The 20544-nt window shown below is 43.3% G+C and overlaps 1 long non-coding RNA gene across 1 annotated transcript; it reads left to right on the forward strand.

The window, feature by feature from the left end:
• Window positions 1-9627: 9627 nt before the first annotated feature.
• LOC127920146 (uncharacterized) lies at window positions 9628-16346 on the forward strand. The gene is made up of 8 exons (XR_008105235.1): window positions 9628-9700; window positions 9741-9900; window positions 9981-10049; window positions 10326-10456; window positions 10566-10925; window positions 10965-11244; window positions 11285-11364; window positions 15643-16346. It is a non-coding gene; the product is annotated as an uncharacterized LOC127920146 (long non-coding RNA).
• Window positions 16347-20544: the final 4198 nt, after the last annotated feature.

The raw sequence follows: 20544 nt of genomic DNA on the forward strand, positions 1-20544 counted from the left end.
AGAGAGAGAGAGAGAGAGAGAGAGAGAGAGAGAGAGAGAAATGACGTGGTGCACATATCTGCACATACTGTATGTGACTTAGTACGCAATTTTCAGGGACCACTTATGGCTTGTGATTGCTACTTTAAGAACTACTAGTTAAAAAGTATACATAACTACTGGAGAATATCTTTAAACAGCTGAGATCGGCCCATAGAGTTAGACAGATGGCACATATTTGCATCGTTGCCATAATGGCTTCTGTGACTGAAAAAGCCCCACCAAGTTGATAACTTCAAAAAGTGTAACTCCCCAATGGTGATGTCCATGCTAAAATAGGATTTAAGGCAAGTGGGCCCTCTATAAAACTCTATGGCCTGGCCTGCAATTGAATGATACTGGTTACGGATAGAGGGGCCGAGGCATGTGGGTCTTGTTTCAACTCTGGTACCTACAGGTAGAATATGATACCATTCCAACTTATGCCTAGACCCTGTGGTTGTGGCTATGGAGACCCTGTGGTTGTGTTTACGGAGACCCTGTGGTTGTGGCTATGGAGACCCTGTGGTTGTGGCTACGGAAACCCTGTGGTTGTGGCTATGAAGACCCTGTGGTTGTGGCTACGGAGACCCTGTGGTTGTGGCTACGGAGACCCTGTGGTTGTGGCTATGGAGACCCTGTGGTTGTGGCTATGGAGACCCTGTGGTTGTGTCTATGGAGACCCTGTGGTTGTGTCTATGGAGACCCTGTGGTTGTGGCTATGGAGACCCTGTGGTTGTGTCTATGGAGACCCTGTGGTTGTGTCTATGGAGACCCTGTGGTTGTGGCTATGGAGACCCTGTGGTTGTGTCTATGGAGACCCTGTGGTTGTGGCTATGGAGACCCTGTGGTTGTGTCTATGGAGACCCTGTGGTTGTGTCTATGGAGACCCTGTGGTTGTGTCTATGGAGACCCTGTGGTTGTGTCTATGGAGACCCTGTGGTTGTGGCTAGAGAGACTGTGAATATACCATACAGGTGCAGTGGGGGGTGACACTTGTTAAAAAGGAGGCTTGACCTCAAATGTGGGATCACAGTTCAAAGTTCTGACCCCTTTCCGTTGGTGTGTTTCTGCTGAATAGAGGCCTTAGTCCTGGCTCTCCAGACAGCCTATGGGGTTTGAATGGTGCTAACTTACAATGTTTCTGTTGTTGTTGTTGTTTTCCCATATGTAATTGTAGATTAACATTTTGTTGGGGTGATTATTTAATACAGAAAAGTAGCTGCTTTTTTATGAGTAATTGTTGCAAACTGCTTCAACTGCTATGTTACTGACATAGTGCAAATACGCTTAAATATTCCTGTACTGTACGTTATTGTAGTTGCACATATGTTTGGTACATAAACTGCCACTACATGTATTTTATGGTGCTGATTCAGTTTAAAATACGGTTTGAACTGTTAATACTTAAATAAATGAATGTGTTGTTTTACAGGGATTTAACCATTTTAGTTTTTTTGTTAATGTGCCTTATAGTCATTCTATACCTGTACTGTTATACAGTGATACTCCAAGATTCACAGACAAATGTGACCTTAACAGAAATCTGAGTACAAATCTGAATGATTGGAAATATATATATTTTTCAAGTCTACTGTAAGTTGATTCGTTTTATTTTTGACATAATAAAATGTGATTTTACATGGAGACTAATACGATGTTATGTTTCTGAAATTGATTTTCTTCTCCTCTTTTATTGTGTTGTTAAAACCGCTGACTTTAGAAACAGTTCAAATGGGCTTATGCAGAACCAACCAGTGTCAGCAGAATTCAATGAGAGAGAGCGTTGGCTGAAGTGTTGAATGAGAAAGGCAGCTTCAACAGAATTCAATGAGAGAGAGCGTTGGCTGAAGTGTTGAATGAGAAAGGCAGCTTCAGCAGAATTCAATGAGAGAGAGTTGGCTGAAGTGTTGAATGAGAAAGGCAGCTTCAGCAGAATTCAATGAGAGAGCGTTGGCTGAAGTGTTGAATGAGGAAGGCAGCTTCAGCAGAATTCAATGAGAGAGAGTTGGCTGAAGTGTTGAATGAGAAAGGCAGCTTCAGCAGAATTCAACGAGAGAGAGTTGGCTGAAGTGTTGAATGAGAAAGGCAGCTTCAGCAGAATTCAATGAGAGAGAGTTGGCTGAAGTGTTGAATGAGAAAGGCAGCTTCAGCAGAATTCAATGAGAGAGAGTTGGCTGAAGTGTTGAATGAGGAAGGCAGCTTCAGCAGAATTCAATGAGAGAGAGTTGGCTGAAGTGTTGAATGAGGAAGGCAGCTTCAGCAGAATTCAATGAGAGAGAGTTGGCTGAAGTGTTGAATGAGAAAGGCAGCTTCAGCAGAATTCAATGAGAGAGAGTTGGCTGAAGTGTTGAATGAGGAAGGCAGCTTCAGCAGAATTCAATGAGAGAGAGTTGGCTGAAGTGTTGAATGAGGAAGGCAGCTTCAGCAGAATTCAATGAGAGAGAGTTGGCTGAAGTGTTGAATGAGGAAGGCAGCTTCAGCAGAATTCAATGAGAGAGAGTTGGCTGAAGTGTTGAATGAGAAAGGCAGCTTCAGCAGAATTCAACGAGAGAGCGTTGGCTGAAGTGTTGAATGAGAAAGGCAGCTTCAGCAGAATTCTAGAACAAGAAAGCGTTAATCAGATTCTAGACATGAAATGTCAGAATAATTCTATGAGAACATTGGAAGAGTTTATAATGAGAAAGCTTCAACAGAATTCTAGACATGAAAGCTTAAGCGGAATTTGATCAGAATTATACGAGACAATGTTGGCAGAATTCCATAATGAGAAAAGCTTCAACAGAAGTGTCTAGACATGAGAAAGGCAATTTGAGCAGAATTATACGAGACAATGTTGGCAGAATTCCATAATGAGAAAAGCTTCAACAGAATTCTAGACATGACAGCTTCAGCAGAATTTGATCAGAATTATACGAGACAATGTTGGCAGAAGTGTTGAATGAGAAAAGCTTCAACAGAATTCTAGACATGACAGCTTCAGCGGAATTTGATCAGAATTATACGAGACAATGTTGGCAGAATTCCATAATGAGAAAAGCTTCAACAGAATTCTAGACATGAAAGCTTAAGCGGAATTTGATCAGAATTAATGAGACAATGTTGGCAGAATTCCATAATGAGAAAAGCTTCAACAGAATTCTAGACATGACAGCTTCAGCTGAATTTGATCAGAATTATACGAGACAATGTTGGCAGAATTCCATAATGAGAAAAGCTTCAACAGAATTCTAGACATGAAGCTTCAGCGGAATTTGATCAGAATTATACGAGACAATGTTGGCAGAATTCCATAATGAGATAGCTTCAACAGAATTCTAGACATGAAAGATTCAGCGGAATTTGATCAGAATTATACGAGACAATGTTGGCAGAATTCCATAATGAGAAAGCTTCAACATAATTGTAGACATGAAAGTTCAGCAAAGTTCTATGAGAGAACATTGGCAAAATTTTGAACAAGAGAGCTTCAGCAGAAACCTAAAATGGGTATGCTTTATCAGCAATCTAAAATGAAAAAGCATTGGCAGAATTGTAGAATGAAGAAGCAACAGCAGAGTTCTAAAACAAATAAGTTGTGACAGAATTTTAGGAAAGGAGCATCAACAGACTTTTAGTATGATCAGGCCTTGGTGAGTCTGTTTTCATACTCGGTATATTTCAATATTCTGTCTGACAGCCGTACATATCTACTGCTCACTTCATGTATAGCACTAAATGAGAATGTCGGTTCTACTCATTCTAACTCTATACTATGGCCATCTGGCTTGCTCTCATTAACGGCTTTGAGGTGAGGTTTTCTCTCCCTCTCTCTGTGATGAGTGGAGATGTGAAATGTGATAAATCTCAGGGCACAGTAAAGGTTGGAGTGCATTTTAGCCGCTTCCTGTGCACTTTGACCTCTCCCTCCATTAGGACCTGCTCCACGGTTTTCATATATTTTATCATCCACTTGCTCATTCCACAGCCTCTTCCTTCTCTCTCTGTCTCTCTGTCTATGTCTCTCTGTCTCTCTCTCTCTGTCTCTCTCTCTCTCTCTCTCTCTGTCTCTGTGTCTCTCTCTCTCTCTCTCTTTCTCTGTCTCTGTCTCTGTCTCTGTCTCTGTCTCTCTCTCTCTGTCTCTCTCTCTCTCTCTGTCTCTCTCTCTCTCTCTCTTTCTCTGTCTCTGTCTCTGTCTCTCTCTCTCTCGTCTCTCTCTCTCTCTGTCTCGCTCTCTGTCTCTGTCTCTCTCTCTCTGTCTCTCTCTCTCTCTCTCTCTCTCTGTCTCTGTCTCTGTCTCTCTCTCTCTGTCTCTCTCTCTCTCTCTCTCTGTCTCTCTCTCTCTCTCTCTGTCTCTCTCTCTCTCTCTGTCTCTGTCTCTCTCTCTCTCTCTCTCTCTCTCTCTCTGTCTCTGTCTCTGTCTCTCTCTCTCTCTCTGTCTCTCTGTCTCTCTCTCTCTCTGTCTCTGTATCTCTCTCTCTCTCTCTCTCTCTGTCTCTCTCTCTGTCTCTCTGTCTCTCTCTCTGTCTCTCTCTCTGTCTCTCTCTCTGTCTCTCTCTCTGTCTCTCTGTCTCTCTCTCTGTCTCTCTCTGTCAAGCAGGTTGAAAAGTGGTGATAAATGTTGAATGTCAGACTTGGTCTCTCTCAGGAGTGGATTGGGAGGTTTTCTTTTCCAGAGACTCAAGGATATGTTGTTTTAACCCTCACAAGGCTGCTGGCCCAGACGTCATCCCCAGCCGCGTCCTCAGAGCATACGCAGACCAACTAGCTGGTGTGTTTATGGACATATTCAATCGCTCCCTATCCCAGTCTGTTGTCCCCACATGCTTCAAGATGGCTACCATTGTTCCTGTACCCAATAAGGCAAAGATAACTGAACTAAATGACTACCGCCCCGTAGCACTCACTTCTGTCATCATGAAGTGCTTTAACAGACTAGTTTAACAGACTAGGATCATATCACCTCCACCTTACCGGCCACCCTAGACCCACTTCAGTTTGCTTACCGCCCCAATAGGTCCACAGACGATGCAATCGCCATCACCTTGCACACTGCCCTATCACATCTGGACAAGAGGAATACCTATGTAAGAATGCTGTTCATTAACTACAGCTCAACGTTCAACACCATAGTACCCTCCAAGCTCATCATCAAGCTTGAGGCCCTGGGTCTCAACCCCGCCCTGTGCAATTGGGTCCTGGACTTTCTGATGGGCCGCACCCAGGTGGTGAAGGTAGGAAACAGCATCTCCACTTTGCTGACCCTCAACAATGGGGCCTCACAAGGGTGCGTGCTCAGCCCCCTCCTGTACTCCCTGTTCACCCACGACTACGTGGCCATGCACGCCTCCAATTCAATCATCAAGTTTGCAGACGACACAAGAGTAGTGGGCTTGATTACCAACAACGACGAGACGGCCTACAGGGAGGAGGTGAGGGCCCTCAGAGTGTGGTGCAAGGAAAACAACCTCTCACTCAACATCAACGAAACAAAGGAGATGATCGTGGACTTCGGGAAACTGCAGAAAGAGCACCCCCCTATCCACATCGAAGGGACAAATCAAATGTTATTTGTCACGTGCGCCGAATACAACAGGTGTAGTCGACCTTACAGTGAAATGCTGAATACAACAGGTGTAGTCGACTTTACAGTGAAATGCTGAATACAACAGGTGTAGTAGACCTCACAGTGAAATGCTGAATACAACAGGTGCAGTAGACCTTACAGTGAAATGCTGAATACAACAGGTGTAGTAGACCTCACAGTGAAATGCTGAATACAACAGGTGTGGACCTCACAGTGAAATGCTGAATACAACAGGTGTGGACCTCACAGTGAAATGCTTACTTACAGGCTCTAACCAACAGTGCAAAAAAGGTATTAGGTGAACAATAGGTAGGTAAAGAAATAAAAACAACAGTAAAAAGACAGTGAATAATAACAGTAGAGAGGCTATATACAGTAGAGAGGCTATATACAGTAGTGAGGCTGTATACAGTAGAGAGACTATATACAGTAGAGAGGATGTATACAGTAGAGAGACTATATACAGTAGAGAGGATGTATACAGTAGAGAGACTATATACAGTAGAGAGGATGTATACAGTAGAGAGGCTATATACAGTAGAGAGGCTGTATACAGTAGAGGCTATATACAGTAGAGAGACTATATACAGTAGAGAGGCTGTATACAGTAGAGAGACTATATACAGTAGAGAGGCTGTATACAGTAGAGGCTATATACAGTAGAGAGGCTATATACAGTAGAGAGGCTATATACAGTAGAGAGACTATATACAGTAGAGAGACTATATACAGTAGAGAGACTATATACAGTAGAGAGGCTATATACAGTAGAGAGGCTGTATACAGTAGAGAGGCTATATACAGTAGAGGCTATATACAGTAGAGGCTATATACAGTAGAGAGGCTGTATACAGTAGAGAGGCTATATACAGTAGAGAGGCTATATACAGTAGAGAGGCTATATACAGTAGAGAGGCTATATACAGTAGAGAGGCTGTATACAGTAGAGAGGCTATATACAGTAGAGGCTATATACAGTAGAGATGCTATATACAGTAGAGAGGCTATATACAGTAGAGGCTGTATACAGTAGAGAGGCTGTATACAGTAGAGAGGCTATATACAGTAGAGGCTGTATACAGTAGAGAGGCTGTATACAGTAGAGAGGCTGTATACAGTAGAGAGGCTGTATACAGTAGAGAGACTATATACAGTAGAGAGGCCATATACAGTAGAGAGGCTGTATACCGTAGATAAGCTATATACAGTAGAGAGGCTGTATACAGAAGAGAGGCTGTATACAGTAGAGAGGTTATATACAGTAGAGAGGCTGTATACAGTAGAGAGGCTATATACAGTAGAGAGGCTATATACAGTAGAGAGGCTATATACAGTAGAGAGGCTGTATACAGTAGAGAGGTTATATACAGTAGAGAGGCTGTATACAGTAGATAAGCTATATACAGTAGAGAGGCTATATACAGTAGAGAGGCTATATACAGTAGAGAGGCTGTATACAGTAGAGAGGCTATATACAGTAGAGAGGCTATATACAGTAGAGAGGCTGTATACAGTAGAGGCTGTATACAGTAGAGAGGCTATATACAGTAGAGAGACTGTATACAGTAGAGATTGGATACAGTAGAGAGGCCATATACAGTAGAGAGGCTGTATACAGTAGATAAGCTATATACAGTAGAGAGGCTGTATACAGTAGATAGGCTGTATACAGAAGAGAGGCTGTATACAGTAGAGAGGTTATATACAGTAGAGAGGCTGTATACAGTAGAGAGGCTATATACAGTAGAGAGGCTATATACAGGCACCGGTTAGTCGGGCTGATTGAGGTAGTATGTACATGTAGATATGGTTAATGTGACTATGCGGGTGGTGGTTGGCGGGACACAATGAGGATAGCCCGGTTAGCCAATGTGCCGGGGGCACTGGTTGGTCGGGCCAATTGAGGTAGTATGTACATGAATGTATAGTTAAAGTGACTATGCATATATGATAAACCGAGAGTAGCAGCAGCGTTAAAGAGGGGGGCGTAGCCTGTAGCCCGGGTAGCCTGTTCAGAAGTCTTATGGCTTATGGCTTATGGCTTGGGGGTAAAAACTGTTGAGAGGCCATTTTGTCCTAGACTTGGCACTCCGGTACCGCTTGCCATGCGGTAGTAGAGAGAACAGTCTATGACTGCGGTGGCTTGGGTCTTTGACCATTTTTAGGTCCTTCCTCTGACACCGCCTGGTGTAGAGATCCTGGATGGCAGGCAGCTTAGCCCCAGTGATGTGCTGGGCCATACACACTACCCTCTGTAGTGCCTTGCGGTCAGAGGCCGAGCAATTGCCGTACCAGGCAGTGATACAACCCAGTCAGGATGCTCTCAATGTTGCAGCTGTAGAACCTTTTGAGGGTCTGAGGACCCATGCCAAATCTTTTTAGTTTCCCGAGGGGGAATAGGCTTTGTCGTGCCCTCTTCACAACTTTCTTGGTGTGTTTGGACCATTCTAGTTTGTTGGTGATGTGGACACCAAGGAACTTGAAGCTCGCAACCTGCTCCACTACAGCCCCATCGATGAGAATAGGGGCGTGCTTCCTTTTCCTGTAGTCCACAATCATCTCCTTAGTCTTGGTTACGTTGAGTGATAGGTTGTTATTCTGGCACCACCCGGCCAGGTCTCTGACCTCCTCCTTATAGACTGTCTCGTTGTTGTCGTTGATCAGGCCTACCACTGTTGTGTCGTCTGCAAACTTAATGATGGTGTTGGAGTCGTGCCTGGCCATGCAGTCGTGGGTGAACAGGGAGTACAGGGGGGGACTGAGCACGCACTCCTGGGGGGCTCCAGTGTTGCGGATCAGTGTGGCAGATGTGTTTCTACCTATCCTCACCACCTGGGGGCAGCAGAGAAGGTGTAAAGTTAAGTTCCTCAGCGTACACATCACAGGCAAACTGAAATGGTCCACCCACACAGACAGTGTGGTGAGGAAGGCGCAACATTGTCTCTTCAACCTCACGAGGCTGAAGAAATGTGGCTTGTCACCCAAAACCCTGACAAACTTTTACAGATGCACAATCGAGAGCATCCTGTCGGGCTGTATCACAGTCTGGTACGGCAACTGCACCACCCTCAACTGCAATGCTCTCCAGAGGGTGGTGTGGTCTGCACAACGCATCACTGGGGGCAAACTACCTGCCCTCCATGACACCTACCGCATCCGATGTCACAGGAAGGCCAAAAATATCATCAAGGTCATCAACCACCCAAGCCACTGCCTGTTCACACCGCTGCTATCCAGAAGGTGAGGTCAGTACAGGTTCATCAAAGCTGGGACTGAGAGACTGAAAAACAGCTTCTATCTCAAGGTCATCAGACTGCTAAACAGCAATCACTAACTCAGAGAGGCTGCTGCCTACATTGAGACCCAATCACTGGCCACGTTAATAAATGTACAATGCACTCTAAATAAAGCCACTTTAATTATGTTTACATATCTTACATTACTCATATCACATGTATATGCTGTATTTTATACCATCTATTGCACCTTCGCCATCACTTACATGTACATATTCTCATTCAGCCCTTTAGATTTGTGTGTATTAAGTAGTTGTTGGGGAATTGATATATTATAGATGATGTGTTAGATATTACTGTTAGATATTATTGTTAGATATTATGGCACTGTCGGAACTAGAAGCACAAGCATTTCGCTACACTCACATTAACATCTGCTAACCATGTGTATGTGACAAATACAATTTGATTTGATTTGCTCTGATCAAAAGTCCTGCAGGCTCTAGTTTTGTCTTATCTTCATTATTGTCCAGTCATATGGTCGAGTGCTGAAGGAAAGACCTTGTTAAGCTGCATCTGGCAGAACAGAGCGGCACGTCTTGCTCTTCATTGTAATCAGAGGGCTGATATAAATACTATGCTGCCAGTCTCTCTTGGCTAAGAGTTGAGAGACTGACTGCATCACTTCTTCTGTTTATAAGAAACGTGTTGAAAATCCCATTGTTTGCATAGTCAACTTACACACAGCTATGACACACAGGTGATGAGGAACTGACAAATATAGGGGAGGAAATAAACAGGTGATGAGGAACTGACAAATATAGGGGAGGAAATAAACAGGTGATGAGGAACTGACAAATATAGAGGAGGAAATAAACAGGTGATGAGGAACTGACAAATATAGGGGCGGAAATAAACAGGTGATGAGGAACTGACAAATATAGAGGAGGAAATAAACAGGTGATGAGGAACTGACAAATATAGAGGAGGAAATAAACAGGTGATGAGGAACTGACAAATATAGGGGAGGAAATAAACAGGTGATGAGGAACTGACAAATATAGGGGAGGAAATAAACAGGTGATGAGGAACTGACAAATATAGTGGAGGTAATAAACAGGTTATGAGGAACTGACAAATATAGTGGAGGTAATAAACAGGTGATGAGGAACTGACAAATATAGAGGAGGTAATAAACAGGTGATGAGGAACTGACAAATATAGTGGAGGTAATAAACAGGTTATGAGGAACTGACAAATATAGTGGAGGAAATAAACAGGTGATGAGGAACTGACAAATATAGGGGAGGAAATAAACAGGTGATGAGGAACTGACAAATATAGAGGAGGTAATAAACAGGTGATGAGGAATTGACAGATATAGGGAGGAAATAAACAGGTGATGAGGAACTGACAAATATAGGAGGAAATAAACAGGTGATGAGGAACTGACAAATATAGGGAGGAAATAAACAGGTGATGAGGAACTGACAAATATAGAGGAGGAAATAAACAGGTGATGAGGAACTGACAAATATAGGGGAGGAAATAAACAGGTGATGAGGAACTGACAAATATAGAGGAGGAAATAAACAGGTGATGAGGAACTGACAAATATAGTGGAGGAAATAAACAGGTGATGAGGAACTGACAAATATAGGGGAGGAAATAAACAGGTGAGAGGTGATAGGGGAGGAAATAAACAGGTGATGAGGAACTGACAAATATAGGGAGGAAATAAACAGGTGATGAGGAACTGACAAATATAGTGGAGGAAATAAACAGGTGATGAGGAACTGACAAATATAGAGGAGGAAATAAACAGGTGATGAGGAACTGACAAATATAGGGGAGGAAATAAACAGGTGATGAGGAACTGACAAATATAGGGGAGGAAATAAACAGGTGATGAGGAACTGACAAATATAGTGGAGGAAATAAACAGGTGATGAGGAACTGACAAATATAGAGGAGGAAATAAACAGGTGATGAGGAACTGACAAATATAGGGGAGGAAATAAACAGGTGATGAGGAACTGACAAATATAGTGGAGGTAATAAACAGGTGATGAGGAACTGACAAATATAGTGGAGGTAATAAACAGGTGATGAGGAACTGACAAATATAGGGAGGAAATAAACAGGTGATGAGGAACTGACAAATATAGTGGAGGTAATAAACAGGTGATGAGGAACTGACAAATATAGGGGAGGAAATAAACAGGTGATGAGGAACTGACAAATATAGTGGAGGTAATAAACAGGTGATGAGGAACTGACAAATATAGTGGAGGAAATAAACAGGTGATGAGGAACTGACAAATATAGTGGAGGAAATAAACAGGTGATGAGGAACTGACAAATATAGAGGAGGAAATAAACAGGTGATGAGGAACTGACAAATATAGGGGAGGAAATAAACAGGTGATGAGGAACTGACAAATATAGTGGAGGTAATAAACAGGTGATGAGGAACTGACAAATATAGTGGAGGAAATAAACAGGTGATGAGGAACTGACAAATATAGTGGAGGAAATAAACAGGTGATGAGGAACTGACAAATATAGAGGAGGAAATAAACAGGTGATGAGGAACTGACAAATATAGGGAGGAAATAAACAGGTGATGAGGAACTGACAAATATAGTGGAGGAAATAAACAGGTGATGAGGAACTGACAAATATAGTGGAGGAAATAAACAGGTGATGAGGAACTGACAAATATAGAGGAGGAAATAAACAGGTGATGAGGAACTGACAAATATAGGGGAGAAAATAAACAGGTGATGAGGAACTGACAAATATAGTGGAGGAAATAAACAGGTGATGAGGAACTGAAAAATATAGGGGAGGAAATAAACAGGTGATGAGCAACTGACAAATAAAGGGGAGGAAATAAACAGGTGATGAGGAACTGACAAATATAGGGGAGGAAATAAACAGGTGATGAGGAACTGACAAATATAGGGGAGGAAATAAACAGGTGATGAGGAACTGACAAATATAGGGAGGAAATAAACAGGTGATGAGGAACTGAAATAAACAGGTGATGAGGAACTGACAAATATAGGGAGGAAATAAACAGGTGATGAGGAACTGACAAATATAGGGGAGGAAATAAACAGGTGGAGGAACTAAACAGGTGATGAGGACTGACAAATATAGGGGAGGAAATAAACAGGTGATGGGAGGGGAGAAATAAACAGGTGATGAGGAACTGACAAATATAGGGGAGGAAATAAACAGGTGATGAGGAACTGACAAATATAGAGGAGGAAATAAACAGGTGATGAGGAACTGACAAATATAGGGGAGGAAATAAACAGGTGATGAGGAACTGACAAATATAGGGGAGGAAATAAACAGGTGATGAGGAACTGACAAATATAGGGGAGGAAATAAACAGGTGATGAGGAACTGACAAATATAGGGGAGGAAATAAACAGGTGATGAGGAACTGACAAATATAGGGGAGGAAATAAACAGGTGATGAGGAACTGACAAATATAGGGGAGGTGATGAGGAACTGAAATAAACAGGTGATGAGGAACTGACAAATATAGGGGAGGAAATAAACAGGTGATGAGGAACTGACAAATATAGTGGAGGAAATAAACACGAGATGAGGAACTGACAAATATAGGGGAGGAAATAAACACGAGATGAGGATCTGACAAATATAGGGGAGGAAATAAACAGGTGATGAGGAACTGACAAATGGAAATGAACAGGTGACGAGGAACTGACAAATGGAAATAAACAGGTGATGAGGAACTGACAAATGGAAATGAACAGGTGATGAGGAACTGACAAATATAGGGGAGGAAATAAACAGGTGATGAGGAACTGACAAATATAGGGAGGAAATAAACAGGTGATGAGGAACTGACAAATATAGAGGAGGAAATAAACAGGTGATGAGGAACTGACAAATATAGGGGAGGAAATAAACAGGTGATGAGGAACTGACAAATATAGGGGAGGAAATAAACAGGTGATGAGGAACTGACAAATATAGGGGAGGAAATAAACAGGTGATGAGGAACTGACAAATATAGGGGAGGAAATAAACAGGTGATGAGGAACTGACAAATATAGGGGAGGAAATAAACAGGTTTTAGTTTAGTTTATTTTATTTTTACAGGGACAGTGCACATTAATCAACGTTTCAGTAAAAGTGCCGGTTTTAGCCAGCCGGCTAATTTTCAACCACAGTCCTTGGGCAGGTTATTAAAAACAATTACAATATAGACAATAGCACCATAGACATAGCAACATAGCAACATTGGACAAGCAAGACATAGCATACAGACAGAGCAACATAGAACAAAAAAGCAGGTGATGAGGAACTGACAAATATAGGGGAGGAAATAAACAGGTGATGAGGAACTGACAAATATAGGGGAGGAAATAAACAGGTGATGAGGAACTGACAAATATAGGGAGGAAATAAACAGGTGATGAGGAACTGACAAATATAGGGGAGGAAATAAACAGGTGATGAGGTGATGGAACTGACAAAATAGGGGAGGAAATAAACAGGTGATGAGGAACTGACAAAATAGGGGAGGAAATAAACAGGTGATGAGGAACTGACAAATATAGGGAGGAAATAAACAGGTGATGAGGAACTGACAAATATAGAGGAGGAAATAAACAGGTGATGAGGAACTGACAAATATAGGGGAGGAAATAAACAGGTGATGAGGAACTGACAAATATAGGGGAGGAAATAAACAGGTGATGAGGAACTGACAAATATAGTGGAGGAAATAAACAGGTGATGAGGAACTGACAAATATAGGGGAGGAAATAAACAGGTGATGAGGAACTGACAAATATAGAGGAGGAAATAAACAGGTGATGAGGAACTGACAAATATAGGGGAGGAAATAAACAGGTGATGAGGAACTGACAAATATAGGGGAGGAAATAAACAGGTGATGAGGAACTGACAAATATAGGGGAGGAAATAAACAGGTGATGAGGAACTGACAAATATAGGGAGGAAATAAACAGGTGATGAGGAACTGACAAATATAGGGGATGAATTAAACAGGTGATGAGGAACTGACAAATATAGGGGAGGAAATAAACAGGTGATGAGGAACTGACAAATATAGGGGAGGAAATAAACAGGTGATGAGGAACTGACAAATATAGGGGAGGAAATAAACAGGTGATGAGGAACTGACAAATATAGGGGATGAAATAAACAGGTGATGAGGAACTGACAAATATAGGGGAGGAAATAAACAGGTGATGAGGAACTGACAAATATAGGGGAGGAAATAAACAGGTGATGAGGAACTGACAAATATAGGGGAGGAAATAAACAGGTGATGAGGAACTGACAAATATAGGGGAGGAAATAAACAGGTGATGAGGAACTGACAAATATAGGGGAGGAAATAAACAGGTGATGAGGAACTGACAAATATAGGGGAGGAAATAAACAGGTGATGAGCAACTGACAAATAAAGGGGAGGAAATAAACAGGTGATGAGGAACTGACAAATATAGGGGAGGAAATAAACAGGTGATGAGGAACTGACAAATATAGGGGAGGAAATAAACAGGTGATGAGGAACTGACAAATATAGGGGAGGAAATAAACAGGTGATGAGGAACTGACAAATATAGGGGAGGAAATAAACAGGTGATGAGGAACTGACAAATATAGGGGAGGAAATAAACAGGTGATGAGGAACTGACAAATATAGGGGAGGAAATAAACAGGTGATGAGGAACTGACAAATATAGGGGAGGAAATAAACAGGTTTTAGTTTAGTTTATTTTATTTTTACAGGGACAGTGCACATTAATCAACGTTTCAGTAAAAGTGCCGGTTTTAGCCAGCCGGCTAATTTTCAACCGCAGTCCTTGGGCAGGTTATTAAAAACAATTACAATATAGACAATAGCACCATAGACATAGCAACATAGCAACATTGGACAAGCAAGACATAGCATACAGACAGAGCAACATAGAACAAAAAGCAGCAAGGTGATGAGGAACTGACAAATATAGGAGAGGAAATAAACAGGTGATGAGGAACTGACAAATATAGAGGAGGAAATAAACAGGTGATGAGGAACTGACAAATATAGGGGAGGAAATAAACAGGTGATGAGGAACTGACAAATATAGGGGAGGAAATAAACAGGTGATGAGGAACTGACAAATATAGGGGAGGAAATAAACAGGTGATGAGGAACTGACAAATATAGGGGAGGAAATAAACAGGTGATGAGGAACTGACAAATATAGGGGAGGAAATAAAGAGGTGATGAGGAACTGACAAATATAGGGGAGGAAATAAACAGGTGATGAGGAACTGACAAATATAGGGGAGGAAATAAACAGGTGATGAGGAACTGACGAATATAGGGGAGGAAATAAACAGGTGATGAGGAACTGACAAATATAGGGGAGGAAATAAACAGGTGATGAGGAACTGACGGATATAGGGGAGGAAATAAACAGGTGATGAGGAACTGACAAATATAGGGGAGGAAATAAACAGGTGATGAGGAACTGACAAATATAGGGGAGGAAATAAACAGGTGATGAGGAACTGACAAATATAGGGGAGGAAATAAACAGGTGATGAGGAACTGACAAATATAGGGGAGGAAATAAACAGGTGATTTGTAAGTCGCTCTGGATAAGAGCGTCTGTTAAATGACTTAAATGTAAATGTAAATGAGGAACTGACAAATATAGGGGAGGAAATACACAGGTGATGAGGAACTGACAAATATAGGGGAGGAAATAAACAGGTGATGAGGAACTGACAAATATAGGGGAGGTAATAAACAGGTGATGAGGAACTGACAAATATAGAGGAGGAAATAAACAGGTGATGAGGAACTGACAAATATAGTGGAGGTAATAAACAGGTGATGAGGAACTGACAAATATAGGGGAGGAAATAAACAGGTGATGAGGAACTGACAAATATAGGGGAGGAAATAAACAGGTGATGAGGAACTGACAAATATAGGGGAGGAAATAAACAGGTGATGAATGAGTCCAGGTGAGTCCACTAACGCTGATGCGCGTGATGAGGGAAGGCAGGTGTGCGTGATGGATGGCAGGAGTGCGTGATGCAGGGCAACCTGGCGCCCTCAAGCGCCAGGGGGAGGGAAGAGCGGGAGCAGACATGACAATGTGCTCCTGTGTCCTAGTGTTTTCTTGATAGTTTAGTAATAAAATAACCAAAACTGGAAACTTTGTCTTCAACCATCATTCCTGCATTCTTACAGATGCACAATAGTGGCAACATCAGTCGTCAACCTCGCCTAAGATACAGTTCACCCTCGTCTTTTTCTTTATGGTCCTTCCAGCCGGATCTGATTGCTGTCTTCTTCCGGACACAAAACAATCTGGTCTATGGCGCACACAAGGAACAAAGAGTATGAGGAAAGCTCCCACACCTCATAGAACTGCATGTGTAACCCATCAGACTTCACAATCCTGACGCACCTGGTTCAGCCGAAACCCCCTTCCAGAACCAGCAGTCCCTCCGAACCTTCTTACCGGCATCCCCCCTCAACCTCCTCCTGCCCAAGCAATGGCACCAGCTATCCATGCTATCCATGCCTCCACAGCAAAAAGACCTGAACAATTCCCAGGAGCCACCCTGGCTCCGCGTCCAGGGGCCACCCTGGCTCTGCAAACAGGAGCTGAGCCGGCTCCGATCCCTTCAACCCACCTTCCTGTTGCTAACGTGCCAGCCACTCCTTAACCCAGCCTAAGATAGTCTACCCTAGTCCTTTAACAGCATGATGCTTCACACACACAGGGAGGATGGTAGCTATGTCTTTCTACAGTGTATATCTCCCCAGTGGAGTAGATCTGGTGATGGACTGTATCTGTAATCCCAAAGGGCCCGTCTGTGAATGGAGATATCTGAGGACGTGTTCTTTGTTCTTTGTCTGGTATGGAATAAATGGTGCAGTATCATAAGCATTGGAAGCGTGTTTCATACCTTTCCATCCATTCTAGTGATTACGATGAGCCCGTGCTCCTTGTGGACACAGTTAGCCTGGGTTCCCATGTGTTTCTGCTTAAGGGCAGAACTACACTGAAAATGTTGTTCTGTCAGCATTGTTTGCAACCGCTGAATCGGTGGTGTACAACAGGAAGCTCGCTGCATTTATTTAAAACTAAATTCATTTATTTAAACTTTGAAATCCATTCATCATTCATCTTAATATATACACTTTAGCAGATGCTTTATCCAAAGTGAGTGACATTCATGCAGACATTTTCATATGGGGTTTTCCAGCGGGAACCAAATCCACAGTCTTTGCTGAAGAAGTTTAAACAAATGTGCAAAATCAGGTGGAAATAAATAGTAAAACAAAAAGTGACGGACCCCAATTGAATTTGTATTTAATTATTCTAGATTGTCAATGTCTGCGTCTCAAATAGCACTCTATACTGCTTTTTCACCAAAGGCCTATGGGCCATGATCAAGAGTAGGGCACTATATAGGGAATAGGGTGCCATTTTGGGTGCAGGCAATGGCTCCTTCTGTTGGTCTGTCTAATATAACTGGACAGGTGTTGTAATAACGCTTGGTGGTATTGATCATCTCTCCATGTAGGCGGTGCTGATCAAAACGGATGGCGATCGATGTAGGGACTGGGTTGTTCCTCTCACTCTCTCCAGACTGCTATGTGCATGCGTGCCTGTTTGTGTGACAGACAGAAGCTGAATTGTATTCAGCGAGGTGTATTCAGCGTGGTGGAACTCTCCTGTCTACTTCCATTAATGTCCCTATCAGATGTAGATGCCCCATTAATCCTTTCATTTGTTTCACCAGACCGGGGTGCAGGTCTAGGATCAGCCTCCTCCTCCCACAATCCTCACCTTAACCGTTAAGAGGAGGAAATGAAAAACTGACCCAAGATCAAGTGTCTGGGGGCTACTTCACCCTACTCCTTTGTTCACCAGCATATTGTTCATAGTCCTCCTTCCTGAGCATCAGGATCCACCTAACTGTGGCAGCCCAATTCAGCTATTTGCCAATTATTTGCATATATAATACCTATCTGATCTTTTACCTAAGATCCTAACATTTGACCTAATGTGTGAACAGCAAATCAGATGTTTTGTCTTCGGATTTATACCTCATACAAACCTCCATCCTCTGTCTGGACGCTTAGATCCGATTAGATTTACTCAGAAGTGTTTTTTGTTGTTGCACAACCTGTCGTTGCCATGACAACCACCCCATGTTTAAAGGAACAGTAAAATAAATGAGCATCGCATCTTTGTGCTACATCAGAGGCTACATCAGTGTGAATGTGGAAATCTGCTATGGGTCACATGTTAAACTGTGTGTGTACAGTCAGAAAAAAGATCAGATTTGGGTCTGTGTCTGAAGGTGGGATAAAAGTTAAGGGAACTATTTTACCACACCTGGGAGGAGACATTTACCAACTAGCCCCTACACACACTGGTGAGGACACACACACAGAGGTCCTGGCAGACAGCTTGGGATGGTCATATGCCATCATGTGAGGAAATTGGCCCTAGATTAGAGAAGCTGACACAGAGGGCAAGAAGAGAGGTCACTTCACTGGAATCGGAGATTGGGAGTGTAAGTGTGTGAGAGAGAGATTGGGAGTGTGAGAGAGAGAGAGAGAGAGAGATTGGGAGTGTGTGAGAGAAATTGGGAGTGTGTTTGTGTGTGTGTGTGTGTGTGTGTGTGTGTGTGTGTGTGTGTGTGTGTGTGTGTGTGTGTGTGTGTGTGTGTGTGTGTGTGTGTGTGTGTGTGTGTGTGTGTGCGCGTGCGTGCGTGCGTGCGTGCGTGTGTGTGATTGGGAGTGTGTGGTGTGTGTGTGTGTGTGTGTGTGTCTGTGTGAGAGAGAGAGAGATTGGGAGTGTGAGTGTGTGTGTCTGTGTGAGAGAGACAGAGATTGGGGGTGTGTGTGAAAGAGACAGAGATTGGGAGTGTAATATTAGAACTATATTACTGAGGTCCACATGCAACATTATGTGCTTGTTGGCATGATGGACAGACAGCCGGATGAAGGCTGACAGACAGACGCCATTAATTTACAGTACGCTGCCCTCTCTCTCTCTCTCTCACACACACACACACACACACACACACACACACACACACACACACACACACACACACACACACACACACACACACACACACACACACACACACACACACACACACACTTGTGTGCGTCAGCTGTCTTTTGATCTGTAAGGGCGGACGCGAGGGAGTGTAGGGTTTGGTGGCTTTTCAGAGAAGGTGGACAGTGAGCAGCAGGGGTCCCTCTCCTACTCACTGTCTCTCTCTCTCCCTCCCTTTTTTATTTCTCTCTCCCCTCCCTTGCCATCTCTCTCCAGGAGGGCTGAGTCAAGCTGAGCTCTTCTTTCCCCAATATTACCAGTCCCCACGCCTCCTGAAGGGCTATGTAGAGGCTATGTGGAATACAGGACACTTCTGTAGACTGATGGATTGTCAAGCATGTTGTGCCGGCCTGCCAGGCTGTGCTCCGTCTCACAGTTCTCTATATAATAGATATATAATGAATATATCATTGAAATCTGATCATCGGTAGATCCTTTCGATGGGTGCCATTTTCCTGTTGTAAAGACACCTGCACTGTGTGCTCACGTACTTTAAGTTTATCTGTAGCACCATTTATGTTGTAACAAACCATTTCTATACATTTGGAAATTGGAGAGAAACAATAAGATCCTGTCTGTCTTCTGTCTGTCAGTTAAACACTGCACTGCCCTGTTCTGGCTGGACAGGCCTGTTACATATGTCATAGTTTCACTCTGTGGCAATTAACACCTTTCTCTGGGGAGAGGAAGGAGGGAGGGAGGGAATAAAGGAGGGAATGAGGGAGGGAGGGAGGGAATAAAGGAGGGAATGAGGGAGGGAATAAAGGAGGGAATGAGGGAGGGAGGGAATAAAGGAGGGAATGAGGGAGGGAGGGAATAAAGGAGGGAGGGAGGGAATAAAGGAGGGAGGGAGGGAATAGGGAGGGAGGGGAGGGAGGGGGAGGGAGGGAGGGAGGGAGGGAGGGAGGGAGGAGGGAGGGAGGGAGGGAGGGAGGGAGGGAGGGAGGGAGGGAGGGAGGGAGGGAGGGAGGAATGGGCTGATTGAGGGAAGAGGGAGAATGTGTGACTGTTTGTGCATGTGTCCCTCTGCCTACATATCTGTGTGTGTATTTGAACATGAGGACACTAACTGTACAGGCATGTCCTCGCTGTACAGTGATATTGCAACTGACTGGGTGACTTTAATTCCTCCAATCCCACGCTGGTAATGAATTCCACCAATCACAGGCTGGTAATGAGGACCAGGCGCCCTGTGGGGGAGAGGAGATCGAAACCCAGCCAGCCGTGACTGTCAACAATCTGAGTGATATCACATACACACACAGCCTGCAGATCTACTGCACCTCTCTCCCCTCTCCTGACACGCCACTCAAATGACAAATAGCCCTTTAGACAGCTCTCTCTCTCACACACACACCTCAGGTGACAGACTGATGAATTAGCTCTCCCCTTCCTATGACAGAATCTGTTTTTTCTTTTCAGTGTTCATATACTGTAGAGGCAGATTCAGAGTTGAGATTCACACAGTTAAGACCCACCTGTTTGGAGAGGCTTTTAAACTGCAGGACTAGAAGCCTAGTGGTTTGCACATTGGGCCAGTAACTGAAAGGTTGCTGG

Source organism: Oncorhynchus keta, unplaced genomic scaffold (genome assembly GCF_023373465.1).
Source record: "Oncorhynchus keta strain PuntledgeMale-10-30-2019 unplaced genomic scaffold, Oket_V2 Un_contig_18485_pilon_pilon, whole genome shotgun sequence".
Lineage (NCBI taxonomy): Eukaryota > Metazoa > Chordata > Actinopteri > Salmoniformes > Salmonidae > Oncorhynchus > Oncorhynchus keta.